The sequence below is a fragment of the Lytechinus variegatus genome, chromosome 5, assembly GCF_018143015.1.
Source record: "Lytechinus variegatus isolate NC3 chromosome 5, Lvar_3.0, whole genome shotgun sequence".
Lineage (NCBI taxonomy): Eukaryota > Metazoa > Echinodermata > Echinoidea > Temnopleuroida > Toxopneustidae > Lytechinus > Lytechinus variegatus.
The window spans coordinates 10447861-10464359 of record NC_054744.1 but is presented as its reverse complement, the minus strand read 5'-3'; positions in this window follow the sequence as shown (position 1 = coordinate 10464359).

The following is a 16499-nucleotide window of genomic DNA, read 5'->3' as shown; positions in this document are numbered from 1 at the left end:
ATGGCGGCCATTTTGAATATCAGGAAAATAAATATTTTATTAAAAATTATTTTTTAAGATTGTATTTCACTCCTGCCACACAATTCCATGCATTTCACAGCCAATGTGAGGACAATTTTATGAGTTTCATGGGTAATTTGCATATTTTGGCGGCCATATTGGATTTTGCCAATTTGCGGAAAATGCTCAAGGTTACACGAGTGGCATCATTCAGATTCGTAATCAGCACCCTCGAATTGACAAGAAACCATCAAAAAATATTGTATATATAAAAAACAAGGTTATGCCTCTTCTATCCTGGACTACATGTGGAGTATTATAGAAACGGTGGATAGAAGAAGAAAAAAGAAAAAGAAATGGATAGGCGAGAAAGTGGAAATTTGAGAGTAAAGTAATCTTTCCAGAATGTAGTCCTGAAAAGGACTGTAAGGGCTGTAAACCTTTACAGGACTTCATTCAAGAAAGATTACTCTACTTTAAAATTTCCACTTTCTTGCCTATCCATTTCTTTTTCTTTTTTTTCTTCTTCTATCCACTATGTTTTATAATACTCCAAATGGTGTACCATAAACCACATCAGCGATTGAAGATTTTACCTGTATGATATGCATGTATTTTTAAAGATTCAATTATATGAAGTCAGTATATTTGAGTCAGTTATTAAAAAACTTGAAAAATAGTGCAGATTTTACTGATAAAAAGACAATCATATATTCCATTAAAAACATCAGTGTAAAGCTATTCAAAGAAATTAGAATTTCTTATACCGTCTCCAATATCTACAACATATTCATCCCTACAAGTATAGTATCGGATGGCATGTTCAAAGAAGTCTTCCTTTTTTTCCTCATGCACAGCAAATTTGGGCGTCTCATCCTTGACTCCACATCTGCATACATCACAGCCACTTTGTGATTTATTTCTGTAATTAGTGAAATTGCATGTTGAACTGTCAAACTGCATGTTTGCATCATGTTCGAATTCATAACAATCTTTAACCATACACTCGCTAATACAACTGTACAGTGCACCTGCTTATATTCTGTGAAAATATGGATATTGGTGTAACACCAGCACCAACAACAGCTTCATACTCTTGACTTGAAATCGCCCATTGTGTTGGTCTTTTCCTAACATCTTATCTCCTGATCCAGCTTTTGAAATTTTTATTTCATGATGTTTCTAATTTTCCATATAAGTATTTGACACCAAGATTTTACCCGTCTTACAGTAGCAATGTCTGCTTGTGCCTCTCTTTCCAAAGCATTCGGCTGCAGAGGTGGTACTGCTTATGTCACTGTGGTTCGGTATTGCCAACACATGACCAAACTTCATGCACGAGTTGTTTTAGAAATCTGCTTACTGAAACATTTTAGATTAAGGGTCAAATTATTTGAGAGGACGGTTCTGGGAAGTACCAATTAATTATAAGCCCCCAAAAGATACTTCATTTGGGGATAAGCCCGTCAGTCATAAGGACCATAAGTCATAATACTAACTGGTCATAAGGACCGCTAGTCATAACGTGTAAAATCCTATACCCAAAAGCTCGCTATTCATAATAGGCAAAAGGGGTCGCTAGTCATAAGGTCATAAGGACCATGGGTCATAAGGTCCGATTTTCATAATGCAAGATAAGGGTTGCTATTCATAATGGACCATAAGGGTAATTGATCATAAGGATCGCCAGTCATAATCAACAATGAGGGTCGGAATTCATAATACTAGATGAGGGTCGCTAGTCATAAAAAGGAAGAGGCTACATTGATCATAAGGGTCGCCAGTCATAATAGGGGATGAGGGTCGCCAGTCATAATGGTAGAAGGGGTTCGCCAGTCATAATAATGGATGAGGGTCGCCAGTCATAATAATGGATGAGGGTCGCCAGTCATAATAGTAGAAGGGGTTCGCCAGTCATAATGATGGATGAGGGTCGCTAGTCATAATGGTAGATGAGGGTCGCTAGTCATAATAATAGATGAGGTTCGCCAGTCATAATAGTGGATGAGGGTCGCTATTCATAATAGTAGCAGGGGTTCGCCAGTCATAATGATAGATGAGGGTCGTCAGTCATAATAGTAGAAGGGGTTCGCCAGTCATAATAATGGATGAGGGTCGCTAGTCATAATAATAGATGAGGTTCGCCAGTCATAATAGTGGATGAGGGTCGCTATTCATAATAGTAGAAGGGGTTCGCCAGTCATAATAATGGATGAGGGTCGCTAGTCATAATAATAGATGAGGTTCGCCAGTCATAATAGTGGATGAGGGTCGCCAGTCATAATAGTAGAAGGGGTTCGCCAGTCATAATAATGGATGAGGGTCGCCAGTCATAATAATGGATGAGGGTCGCCAGTCATAATAGAAGAAGTGGTTCGCCAGTCATAATAGTGGATGAGGGTCGCTATTCATAATAGAAGAAAGGGTTCGCCAGTCATAATAATGGATGAGGGTCGCCATTCATAATAGTAGAAGGGGTTCGCCAGTCATAATAATGGGTGAGGGTCGTCAGTCATAATAATGGATGAGGGTCGCCAGTCATAACAATGGATGAGGGTCGCCAGTCATAATGGTAGAAGGGGTTCGCCAGTCATAATAGTGGATGAAGGTCGCTATTCATAATAGAACAAAGGGTTCGCCAGTCATAATAATGGATGAGGGTCGCCATTCATAATAGTAGAAGGGGTTCGCCAGTCATAATAATGGATGAGGGTCGCCAGTCATAATAGGAGAAGGGGTTCGCCAGTCATAATGATAGATGAGGGTCGCCAGTCATAATAGTAGAAGGGGTTCGCCAGTCATAATGGTAGATGAGGGTCGCTATTCATAATAGTAGAAAGGGTTCGCCAGTCATAATGATAGATGAGGGTCGCCAGTCATAATAGTAGAAGGGGTTCGCCAGTCATAATAATGGATGAGGGTCGCTAGTCGTAATAATAGATGAGGTTCGCCAGTCATAATAGTGGATGAGGGTCGCTATTCATAATAGTAGAAGGGGTTCGCCAGTCATAATAATGGATGAGGGTCGCTAGTCATAATAATAGATGAGGTTCGCCAGTCATAATAGTGGATGAGGGTCGCTATTCATAATAGTAGCAGGGGTTCGCCAGTCATAATGATAGATGAGGGTCGCCAGTCATAATAGTAGAAGGGGTTCGCCAGTCATAATGGTAGATGAGGGTCGCTATTCATAATAGGCGAAAGGGTTCGCCAGTCATAATGATAGATGAGGGTCGCCAGTCATAATAGTAGAAGGGGTTCGCCAGTCATAATAATGGATGAGGGTCGCCAGTCATAATAATGGATGAGGGTCGCCAGTCATAATAGAAGAAGGGGTTCGCCAGTCATAATAGTGGATGAGGGTCGCTATTCATAATAGAAGAAAGGGTTCGCCAGTCATAATAATGGATGGGGTCGCCATTCATAATAGTAGAAGGGGTTCGCCAGTCATAATAATGGATGAGGGTCGTCAGTCATAATAATGGATGAGGGTCGCCAGTCATAACAATGGATGAGGGTCGCCAGTCATAATAGTAGAAGGGGTTCGCCAGTCATAATAATGGATGAGGGTCGCCAGTCATAATAATGGATGAGGGTCGCCAGTCATAATAGAAGAAGGGGTTCGCCAGTCATAATAGTGGATGAGGGTCGCTATTCATAATAGAAGAAAGGGTTCGCCAGTCATATAATGGATGGGGGTCGCCATTCATAATAGTAGAAAGGGTTCGCCAGTCATAATAATGGATGAGGGTCGTCAGTCATAATAATGGATGAGGGTCGCCAGTCATAACAATGGATGAGGGTCGCCAGTCATAATGGTAGAAGGGGTTCGCCAGTCATAATATTGGATGAAGGTCGCTATTCATAATAGAACAAAGGGTTCGCCAGTCATAATAATGGATGAGGGTCGCCAGTCATAATAGTAGAAGGGGTTCGCCAGTCATAATGGTAGATGAGGGTCGCTATTCATAATAGTAGAAAGGGTTCGCCAGTCATAATGATAGATGAGGGTCGCCAGTCATAATAGTAGAAGGGGTTCGCCAGTCATAATGGTAGATGAGGGTCGCTATTCATAATAGTAGAAAGGGTTCGCCAGTCATAATAATGGATGAGGGTCGCCAGTCATAATAGTAGCAGGGGTTCGCCAGTCATAATTGTAGATGAGGGTCGCTATTCATAATAGTAGAAAGGGTTCGCCAGTCATAATAATGGATGAGGGTCGTCAGTCATAATAATGGATGAGGGTCGCCAGTCATAACAATGGATGAGGGTCGCCAGTCATAATAGTAGAAGGGGTTCGCCAGTCATAATAATGGATGAGGGTCGTCAGTCATAATAATGGATGAGGGTCGCCAGTCATAACAATGGATGAGGGTCGCCAGTCATAATGGTAGAAGGGGTTCGCCAGTCATAATATTGGATGAAGGTCGCTATTCATAATAGAACAAAGGGTTCGCCAGTCATAATAATGGATGAGGGTCGCCAGTCATAATAGTAGAAGGGGTTCGCCAGTCATAATGGTAGATGAGGGTCGCTAGTCATAATAGTTGATGGGGTTCGCCAGTCATAATAGTGGATGAGGGTCGCTAGTCATAATAAATGATAAGGTTCGCCAGTCATAATAGTGGATGAGGGTCGCTATTCATAATAATGGATGAGGGTCGCCAGTCATAATAGTGGAAGAGGGTCGCCAGTCATAATAGTAGAAGGGGTTCGCCAGTCATAATAATTGATGATGGTCGCTAGTCATAATAATAGATGAGGGTCGCCAGTCATAATAATGGATGAGGGTCGCCAGTCATAATAGAAGAAGGGGTTCGCCAGTCATAATAGTGGATGAGGGTCGCTATTCATAATAGAAGAAAGGGTTCGCCAGTCATAATAATGGATGGGGGTCGCCATTCATAATAGTAGAAGGGGTTCGCCAGTTCAAATAATGGATGAGGGTCGTCAGTCATAATAATGGATGAGGGTCGCCAGTCATAATGGTAGAAGGGGTTCGCCAGTCATAATATTGGATGAAGGTCGCTATTCATAATAGAACAAAGGGTTCGCCAGTCATAATAATGGATGAGGGTCGCCAGTCATAATAGTAGAAGGGGTTCGCCAGTCATAATGGTAGATGAGGGTCGCTATTCATAATAGTAGAAAGGGTTCGCCAGTCATAATGATAGATGAGGGTCGCCAGTCATAATAGTAGAAGGGGTTCGCCAGTCATAATGGTAGATGAGGGTGGCTATTCATAATAGTAGAAAGGGTTCGCCAGTCATAATATGGATGAGGGTCGCCAGTCATAATAGTAGAAGGGGTTCGCCAGTCATAATAATGGATGAGGGTCGCTAGTCATAATAATAGATGAGGTTCTCCAGTCATAATAGTGGATGAGGGTCGCTATTCATAATAGTAGATGGGGTTCGCCAGTCATAATGATAGATGAGGGTCGCCAGTCATAATAGTAGAAGGGGTTCGCCAGTCATAATTGTAGATGAGGGTCGCTATTCATAATAGCAGAAAGGGTTCGCCAGTCATAATAATGGATGAGGGTCGCCAGTCATAATAGTAGAAGGGGTTCGCCAGTCATAATAATGGATGAGGGTCGCTAGTCATAATAGTTGATGGGGTTCGCCAGTCATAATAGTGGATGAGGGTCGCTAGTCATAATAAATGATAAGGTTCGCCAGTCATAATAGTGGATGAGGGTCGCTATTCATAATAATGGATGAGGGTCGCCAGTCATAATAGTGGAAGAGGGTCGCCAGTCATAATAGTAGAAGGGGTTCGCCAGTCATAATAATGGATGAGGGTCGCCAGTCATAATAATGGATGAGGGTCGCCAGTCATAATAGAAGAAGGGGTTCGCCAGTCATAATAGTGGATGGGGGTCGCCATTCATAATAGTAGCAGGGGTTCGCCAGTCATAATGATAGATGAGGGTCGCCAGTCATAATAGTAGAAGGGGTTTGCCAGTCATAATAATGGATGAGGGTCGCTAGTCATAATAGTAGATAGGGTTCGCCAGTCATAATACTGGATGAGGGTCGCTATTCATAATAATGGATGAGGGTCGCCAGTCATAATAGTGGAAGAGGGTCGCCAGTCATAATAGTAGAAGGGGTTCGCCAGTCATAATGGTAGATGAGGGTCGCTAGTCATAATAGTAGATGGGGTTCGCCAGTCATAATAATGGATGAGGGTCGCTAGTCATAATAGTAGATGGGGTTCGCGGGTCATTTATAATGGATGAGGATCTCCAGTCATAATAGTACATTGTAAAAAATGAGGTGCTAATCTAGCGCTTACAGTGCTTGTATAGTGACTGCACTGGGAGTGTTGATTTTCTAGTTTAAATGTGAACTAGAAAATCAGCACTACTAGTGCAGTCACTATACAAGCACTGTAAGTGCTGAATTAGCAATTCATTTTTACAGTGTAGTAGGGGTTTGCTAGTCATAATAGTAGATGAGGGTCGCTAGTCTTATTAGTAGAAGAGGGTTGCTAGCCATGATAGTGGAAGTGGTTCGCATGTCAGTAGAAAGGAACTTTGCTACATAATAGCTTAGGTGGGCGCAAAGCGTGAGAACACAAAAAAGGTGATTTTCAAGCCTAATATGTATTATGTTGTAGTTCAAAAAGGGTATTTAATTTCGAATAAGAGCACATTTTTATTTTGAAAAATGGGATTTTTTTTAATCATAACCAGCAGGAGCTATTAAAAATGACACCCTTTAAAAAGATAGATTATCTCATGTTATTGACATTACTTTTGTGACCATCCTGAAATGTTTTATGTTGGACTTCAAGAACAGTATTTAGTTTTGAAAAAAGCGCACTTTTCATTTCGCCAAAAGGCTTTTTACTTTTGAAAAAGGGCATTTTTTTTTACCTACGGCGATTTTTTTTCATCCTAACCAGCAGAAGTTGTTAGAAATGATACCCTCCCCTAAAAAATCAAATTATCTTTAGGCGAAAAGGTGTAGATTGTGATTAATTCCAATAACAAGGAAATATTCTTTGAATATATGTATTTAAGATAGTGTTGACCTAAACCTGTACCACAGTACTTTCTAAAAGCCTTTTTTTCAATAGAGGTTGGTTTTTTTACAGAAAAATGTCTTTTCTATCTATATTATACTTATTTTTAGTTGATGTTGAATATGATATGAGCATGAAATTATTCCTTCATATTATATATTTCATTTTTTGAAAAGGAAAAAACCCAAATATTTATTGTTTACAGGACACTCATTTTGTAAAGGATTTGGAAGAAAACATATTAAAGGAGTGGGAGGAAGGTTTTTTTCTCATATAAATCATCTAATGCAATGCTATATTATTTGATAAAAACATACAACTTGTTATTAAGAGAGTAAAATGCGATACTGATGGAAACTATGTTGCTTATTTCATTGATATCATTGTATAGGCAAAATGACCCTAATTTTTTTAGATGTATAGAAAATATCTTATTGGACTATGATGATCCTCATAAAATCCTATGTGTTGATTGGAACCTGGTCCAAAGTTTTGAGTCAGTGAGTTAATTTAGTTGATCCATGGCGTCAGTTAAATCCAAATTCAAAATGTTATACTTGGAGACAGTCCACACCATTGAAGCAAAGTAGAAAACATTATTTTTTGATATCTTCAGATATTATTTCTTTGGTTAGAAAATGTGATATTGATTTAGGATATCGTACCGATCACACAATGGTCAGTTTAGAGACTGTGTTAGATGAATGTTTTTACAGTATCTTGATATTGATTGTCTTCATGATAAAGCTTTTGAAACTGTTAGAAAAGAGAAACTCAGATTTATTATTGAATATCAGTTGTTTTGTTTATACACTGTTCATAGGCGGATCTAGGGGGCCCGAGGGGCCCACCCCCCCCCCAAAAAAAAAGTAAAAGGGGGAAGAAAGAAAGAAAGAAAGAAAGAAAAGAAAGAAAGAAAGAAAGAAAGAAAGAAAAAGAAGGGAAAAGAGAGGAGAAAAAAGAAGGGGAAACACAAGAAGAGGAAGACGAGTGAATAAAATAAGATGAGGGGAAGCCTAGAAAAATGATTTTTAAAATCCTTAATGTCACTATAAAAAAAAATCGCTTGCGCTTCGCGCCCGCATTGCATGTTAGGTGATTTACATATCAATATGGAGATTGAAATATCAAATTTTGAAGTCAACATAGAAAACATATTTCAGCTCAGAAATCGTACTTTCATTATTTTGTTTGATTTTCAAATTGATTTTTAAAAAGTGCTCTGCAAAACTTTTTGTTTTATGGTCTGAATTTTTTAAAATTTCGGCTCGCGATTCGCGCTCGCATTGATTGTTGAAAATCTATCAACTCACGCATCTTCTTCATAAATCATAAATACAAAAGTGCTTTAAATGTACAGTTTTCAGGCCATAATATTAATAGATTTCACGCTCTCACATTAGGCTTATTAGGTTAATAAATAAGATATTAATTCAAGAATCAAATTGTCCCTTTTTCAGAATGCAATATCGACAAGTTTTATCTTGCGCTTAGGAAGAGAAATAAGATATAGTCATAATTTTAATATGATGACATAATGCTCTTGGAATGTCCTGGTCCTATGTCAAAACTCAAAGTAATAATAATGAAACTTTTGAATGAAATTAAAATAATGAAACTCTTTTTTTAATGTCATCCATACACACCTCACAATTTTTCCTACAAAGTGCTTGAAATACAGAGCTTAAATTGACCCTTTTCAGATCGGAATATCAAATGTTTTAAGCTCCCGCTTCGCGCTCACTTTATCGATTTTAACGATCAAAAAAGGTATTTAGAATGCCCACTCAGATTCTAGGTCTAAATCTGAAACACGCGCGCGTTTATTCAGATACGCAGCTTGTGCTCTGTATAAATCATTATCCAGTTTTAATCCACAATATAAAAAATTTGTGCTCGCGCTTTGCGCTCGCAATATCGATGTAGAAAGATATCCAATTACTCATCCTTTTCACGATTTACAAAACATGAATGGAGTGTCCCGTTTTTAGGTGTAAACAGCGGCGTAACAGGGGTCGGTGGCCAAGGGGTGGGGGGGGGGCAAGAGCCAAAAATTTCCCGGTCATATCATGGTATAAACAGGCGCAATGGTGTAATTAGGCGACGATTTCGAAAGGGCAAGACATTGTGTATCAGGCAGAATTTATCTTTTAAAAAAAAGTCGCGAGAGAGCGATGCGAGCGAGCGATCAAAAATTTTGACATTTTTAATACAAAAATCCAATTTTGTGATAGATTTTGACATGATATCCAGAGAATATATTTCACTCTTCTCTCTTTCCATCCCTTTTTTGTGATCTGTACGCCACTGTTAACAGGATTATTTGCGGCAGTAGCGTGCAGAGTAAACAAAACAAAAATCAAGGTGCGCAGTATGGCGCATGTGCTAAAAAGCTGTTTAATATAAGTCCCGAGCGAGCGAAGCGAGAAAAAAATCACCTTTTCATGAGAATCTAACTTTGAGATATCTTTTTTTACATGGTAAAACTTTTGGGGACCATGGCCCAACCCTTCCATACTCATATACGGCAGTGCTATGCGGTTGGGGTCTGGGGCGGAGCCCCCGGAACTTCTTGATCTCAAAGCCATTTAAACCTCGCAGATTGCCGCTATTTAATCAAATTGCGGGTATATACAGAATATAGCTTTTACACAACACATTTATTCAACCCAGTTGAACCAAATATTTTGAGGGGCAAAACATAGCAATGTGGGGGGGGGGGGAAGTCGCAAGCGAGCAAAGCTAGCTGGAAAAAAATTGCCTATTGAAATTAAATTCTAATTATGTGATAATTTCTCCATTATATTCAGCAAATAACACATTTCATTGTTTCCATTCATTTCATTATACGTTGTCTCCCATAAATTCTTTTATTTCCTCTTGGGTGTTGAACCAAGACCCCCCCGCGCCTGTACGCCAGTGATTGAACGTAAAGCTTAATGTAGGAAGGGTCCCTAAGGGGGGGGGGCGTAATAGAGCCATTTGAAGGTCATAGATGAAGAGCCCCTACTGCTTGGGGTCTGGGGCAAAGCCCCGGTAGCTTTTTTTTGCATAAAATTTAGCAAGCTAATAGCACAATGTTGTATGCAGTTCCTCTTTCTTCCCGCTCTTTATTTTCTATCCTCGTCAGCCCGGTCGTGTTATTAAGTTTTTATTTCTTGTCCCTTTTCTTTGTTTTCCAATTTTGCTTTGGACTAATTCCATTCTACCTTCATTTCCCGCTATTGTTTGCCATCTTTTAATTTATTTCCCATCATGCTATTGCACTCTATAGGTCTATTTCAGAATGATTTGTTCTTTCTCAAATGTTTTTCTTTCGTTCTTCTTCCCGCTTTCCTTCCTTTTCTATTCCAAAAAATACATTTTTCCTTGTTTTCTTTCCACTTTTCCCTTCCTCTTTCCTTTTCCTCCTTTCCTTTCTCTCTTTCCTTCCCTTTCCCTTTCTTTCTCCATCCCTTTTATTTTTCCCGTTTTTTTTATTTTCCCGGTGAAATCCGCCGGGGGGCAGCTTGCCCGCTGCCCCCCCCCCCCCGCCTGTTACGCCACTGGTGTAAATCTCGAATTTTTCCGCTTGCACTTCGCATCAATTGTTTAGTTACATACTTATCCTTTTTACGATGACAAAAAGTGCTCAGAATTTCGTTTTTCAGGTAGAAATATCAAAATTTTTAGCTCGCGCTTCGCGCTCGCATTATTTGATTATTGAAATATATAACGTTCTTAGGCTAACTGCAAGCAGCCGTTAACAGATCATTTTTTATTACATCAAAACGTATATATTAAAAATTTCTGCTCGCGCTTTGCGCTCGCTATATTAAAGGTCAAGTCCACCTCAGAAAAATGTTGATTTAAATCAATATAGAGAATAATCAGACAAGCACAATGATGAAAATTTCATCAAAATCGGATGTAAAATAAAAAAGTTATGACATTTCAAAGTTTCGCTTATTTTCAACAAAATAGTTATATGAACGAGCCAGTTACATCCAAATGAGAGAGTCGATGATGTCACTCACTCACTATTTCTTTTGTTTTTTATCGTTTGAATTATACAATATTTCAATTTTTTTCGAATTTGACGATTAGGACCGTCCTCCTTGCGTGAAGCACAAAATGTTAAAATAATGGAATTCCACGTGTTCAGGGAGGAATGAAACTTCATTTCACAGACAATGACGACAAAATAAACATATTTCATTTAACAAAATACAAAAGAAATAGTGAGGAGGTCAGGAGGTGATAATGTGAAATATGTAGAATAAAGGGGAAAATCTGAAAATATGTGTACAAAACAAATGGAGAGTTGTCCACAAAATCAGCCATTCAGTCATTTCTGCTCGTGCTTCACGTTTGTAGTAGTTATTCATTTGCATGCACATCTTTTTCAGAAAAAATACAAAAGATTTCCCAAAAAATTAGCTCGCGCTTCGCGCTCACATTATATAAATAAAGATATGATATTGTCTATAAATGTTTATTTATAGGAATAAAGCTAAGAAGTGAGTATTAGGATTACCCCTTCAAAGAAACCAAAAATCATCTTCGAGTGGCCGATCGGGGAAAATATGTCTGAAAAAAATCCGCCGCCCCCCCCCCCACTATTGGCGAAGGCTAGATCCGCCCCTGCTGTTGATGGAGTTGAGAGCAGCGACTATATTGTATGTAATAAGAGAGAAGAGAAAAGAAGAGAGTGTAGAAAAAAACCTCGAAATTGAAATACTTAACTTAGAAAAACTTCTAGACCAAAATATAAATACTAGAGAAAATTTACAAAAAATTAGGCTACTTAGGAAATAATTAGAACAATTTAGATAAGACTTCAAATAATGCAATATGGAGAAAAACCGTCTAAATATTTTTTTATCTTGAAAAGCAGAGGATAGCAGAAATAAACATTTGTTGAATTGATTCATGATAATGGTACAGTATTGCAAAACAAACAGACATTTTAAGAGAAATTGGCTCATATAATGAACAGTTATATAAATATGCAAATAGTGATGCTGAAGAACTTTTTTTTATCTTATTAGAGAAGAGAGTTTCCATAGTCTTACAGAGGAAGACGATTCTTCTTAAGGAGAAATATCTTACAGTGAAGTTGATTTAGCATTAAAAAAATATGAAAAATAATAAGCCTCCTGGACGAGATGGATTTTCAACTGATTTTTTTAAAGCATTCTTTCAGGACTTAGGTATATTCTTGGTACGAAGTATGAATTTTGCTTATATTTCTGGAAAATTATCCATCTCACAAACAATAATGGCTTGATAACATTAATTCCTTAAGGTGACAAAGTAAGACATTTCATCAAAAATTAGAGATCAATTTCATTGTTGAATGTTGTTTATAAACTGTTGTAAAGTTGTATTGCTCACAGACTTTAAAAAGTATTACCATATAATTATTCATGTTAATCAATCAGGATTCTTGTCTGGACGATTTATTGGTGAAAATAGGAAAATTTTGTATGATTTAATTGTGTATACGGAGAAGAAACATATTCCTGATTTCTGATTTTTCATGATTTTTTGTTTAAAACGCTTTCCATTTTTGAATTTGGCAAATCTTTCATGACATGAATAAAAATACTTTATCAGAATGCATTTTCTAGTGTTATAGTCAATGGGCAAATGACATTAAGATTCGTTTTTGCTATGCTCTAAAATTCATGGGTTGTTAATTCGAAATTCATACTGTGTCAAATGAATTTATGTTGGCTTAAAAGAATACAAAGTTCTTTAATATGCGGATGACACAGTTTTATTTCTCGATGGTACAGCTGCCAGTTTCTGTAATGTACTAAATATTTTGGATTCATTTGCTAAATGTAGTGGGTTGAAGGTCAATACGCAAAATCTACCATCTACCTCAGCTACCATTATGACTATCGACCCCATCTACTATTATGACTGGCGAACACTTTCTTCTATTATGACTGCATACGACCCTCATCCATTATTATGACTGGCGAACCCTTTCTACTATTATGAATAACGACCCTCATCTACCATTATGACTGGCGAACCCCTTCTACTTTTATGACTGGCGAACTCCTTTAAGTATTATGACTGGCGACCCTCATCCATTATTATGATTGGCAAACCCTTTCTCCTATTATGACTGGCGAACCACTTCTACTATTATGAATAGCGACCCTCATCCATTATTATGACTGGCGACCCTCATCCACTATTAGGACTGGCGACCCTCATCCATTATTATGACTGGCGACCCTCATCCATTATTATGAATAGCGACCCTCATCCATTATTATGACTGGCGACCCTCATCCATTATTATGACTGGCGACCCTCATCCACTATTATGACTGGCGAACCCCTTCTACTATTATGACTGGCGAACCCCTTCTACTATTATGACTGGCGACCCTCATCCACTATTATGACTAGCGACCCTCATCCATTATTATGAATAGCGACCCTCATTCATTATTATGACTGGCGAACCCTTTCTACTTTTATGAATAGCGACCCTCATCGACCATTATGACTGGCGAACCCCTTCTACTATTATGACTGGCGAACCCCTTCTACTATTATGACTGGCGACCCTCATCCACTATTATGACTGGCGACCCTCATCCATTATTATGACTGGCGACCCTCATCCATTATTATGAATAGCGACCCTCATCCATTATTATGACTGGCGAACCCCTTCTACTATTATGACTGGCGACCCTCATCCACTATTATGACTGGCGACCCTCATCCATTATTATGACTGGCGACCCTCATCCATTATTATGAACAGCGACCCTCATCCATTATTATGACTGGCGAACCCCTTGTACTATTATGAATAGCGACCCTCATCTACCATTATGACTGGCGAACCCCTTCTACTTTTATGACTAGCGACCCTCATCTACCATTATGACTGGCGAACCCCTTCTACTATTATGAATAGCGACCCTCATCTACCATTATGACTGGCGAACCCCTTCTACTTTTATGACTGACGAACTCCTTTAAGTATTATGACTGGCGACCCTCATCCATTATTATGACTGGCAAACCCTTTCTCCTATTATGACTGGCGACCCTCATCTATTATTATGACTGGCAAACCCTTTCTCCTATTATGACTGGCGACCCTCATCCATTATTATGACTGGCGAACCCTTTCTACTATTATGACTAGCGACCCTCATCTACCATTATGACTGGCGAACCCCTTCTACTATTATGAATAGCGACCCTCATCTACCATTATGACTGGCGAACCCCTTCTACTTTTATGACTAGCGACCCTCATCTACCATTATGACTGGCGAACCCCTTCTACTATTATGAATAGCGACCCTCATCTACCATTATGACTGGCGAACCCTTTCTACTTTTATGACTGGCGAACCCCTTTTAGTATTATGACTGGCGACCCTCATCCATTATTATGACTGGTGAACCCTTTCTCCTATTATGACTGGCGACCCTCATCCATTATTATGACTGACGAACCCTTTCTCCTATTATGACTGGCGACCCTCATCCATTATTATGACTGGCGAACCCTTTCTACTATTATGAAAAGCGACCCTCATCTACCATTATGACTGGCGAACCCCTTCTACTATTATGACTGGCGACCCTCATCTATTATTATGACTGGCGAACCCTTTCTACTTTTATGAATAGCGACCCTCATCGACCATTATGACTGGCGAACCCCTTCTACTATTATGACTGGCGAACCCCTTCTACTATTATGACTAGCGACCCTCATCCATTATTATGACTGACGAACCCTTTCTCCTATTATGACTGGCGACCCTCATCCACTATTATGACTGGCGAACCCCTTCTACTATTATGACTGGCGAACCCCTTCTACTATTATGACTGGCGACCCTCATCCACTATTATGACTGGCGACCCTCATCCATTATTATGACTGGCGAACCCTTTCTACTATTATGAAAAGCGACCCTCATCTACCATTATGACTGGCGAACCCCTTCTACTATTATGACTGGCGACCCTCATCTATTATTATGACTGGCGAACCCTTTCTACTTTTATGAATAGCGACCCTCATCGACCATTATGACTGGCGAACCCCTTCTACTATTATGACTGGCGACCCTCATCTATTATTATGACTGGCGAACCCTTTCTACTTTTATGAATAGCGACCCTCATCGACCATTATGACTGGCGAACCCTTTCTACTTTTATGAATAGCGACCCTCATCGACCATTATGACTGGCGAACCCCTTCTACTATTATGACTAGCGACCCTCATCCACTATTATGACTGGCGACCCTCATCCATTATTATGACTGGCGACCCTCATCCACTATTATGACTGGCGAACCCCTTCTACTATTATGACTGGCGAACCCCTTCTACTATTATGACTGGCGACCCTCATCCACTATTATGACTGGCGACCCTCATCCATTATTATGACTGGCGAACCCTTTCTACTATTATGAAAAGCGACCCTCATCTACCATTATGACTGGCGAACCCCTTCTACTATTATGACTGGCGACCCTCATCTATTATTATGACTGACGAACCCTTTCTCCTATTATGACTGGCGACCCTCATCCATTATTATGACTGGCGAACCCTTTCTACTATTATGAAAAGCGACCCTCATCTATTATTATGACTGACGAACCCTTTCTCCTATTATGACTGGCGACCCTCATCCATTATTATGACTGGCGAACCCTTTCTACTATTATGAAAAGCGACCCTCATCTACCATTATGACTGGCGAACCCCTTCTACTATTATGACTGGCGACCCTCATCTATTATTATGACTGGCGAACCCTTTCTACTTTTATGAATAGCGACCCTCATCGACCATTATGACTGGCGAACCCCTTCTACTATTATGACTGGCGAACCCCTTCTACTATTATGACTAGCGACCCTCATCCACTATTATGACTGGCGACCCTCATCCATTATTATGACTGGCGACCCTCATCCACTATTATGACTGGCGAACCCCTTCTACTATTATGACTGGCGAACCCCTTCTACTATTATGAATAGCGACCCTCATCCATTATTATGACTGGCGACCCTCATCCATTATTATGACTGGCGAACCCCTTCTACTATTATGACTGGCGACCCTCATCCACTATTATGACTGGCGACCCTCATCCATTATTATGACTGGCGACCCTCATCCATTATTATGACTGGCGAACCCCTTCTACTATTATGACTGGCGACCCTCATCCACTATTATGACTGGCGACCCTCATCCATTATTATGAACAGCGACCCTCATCCATTATTATGAACAGCGACCCTCATCCATTATTATGACTGGCGAACCCCTTGTACTATTATGAATAGCGACCCTCATCTACCATTATGACTGGCGAACCCCTTCTACTTTTATGACTAGCGACCCTCATCTACCATTATGACTGGCGAACCCCTTCTACTATTATGAATAGCGACCCTCATCTAC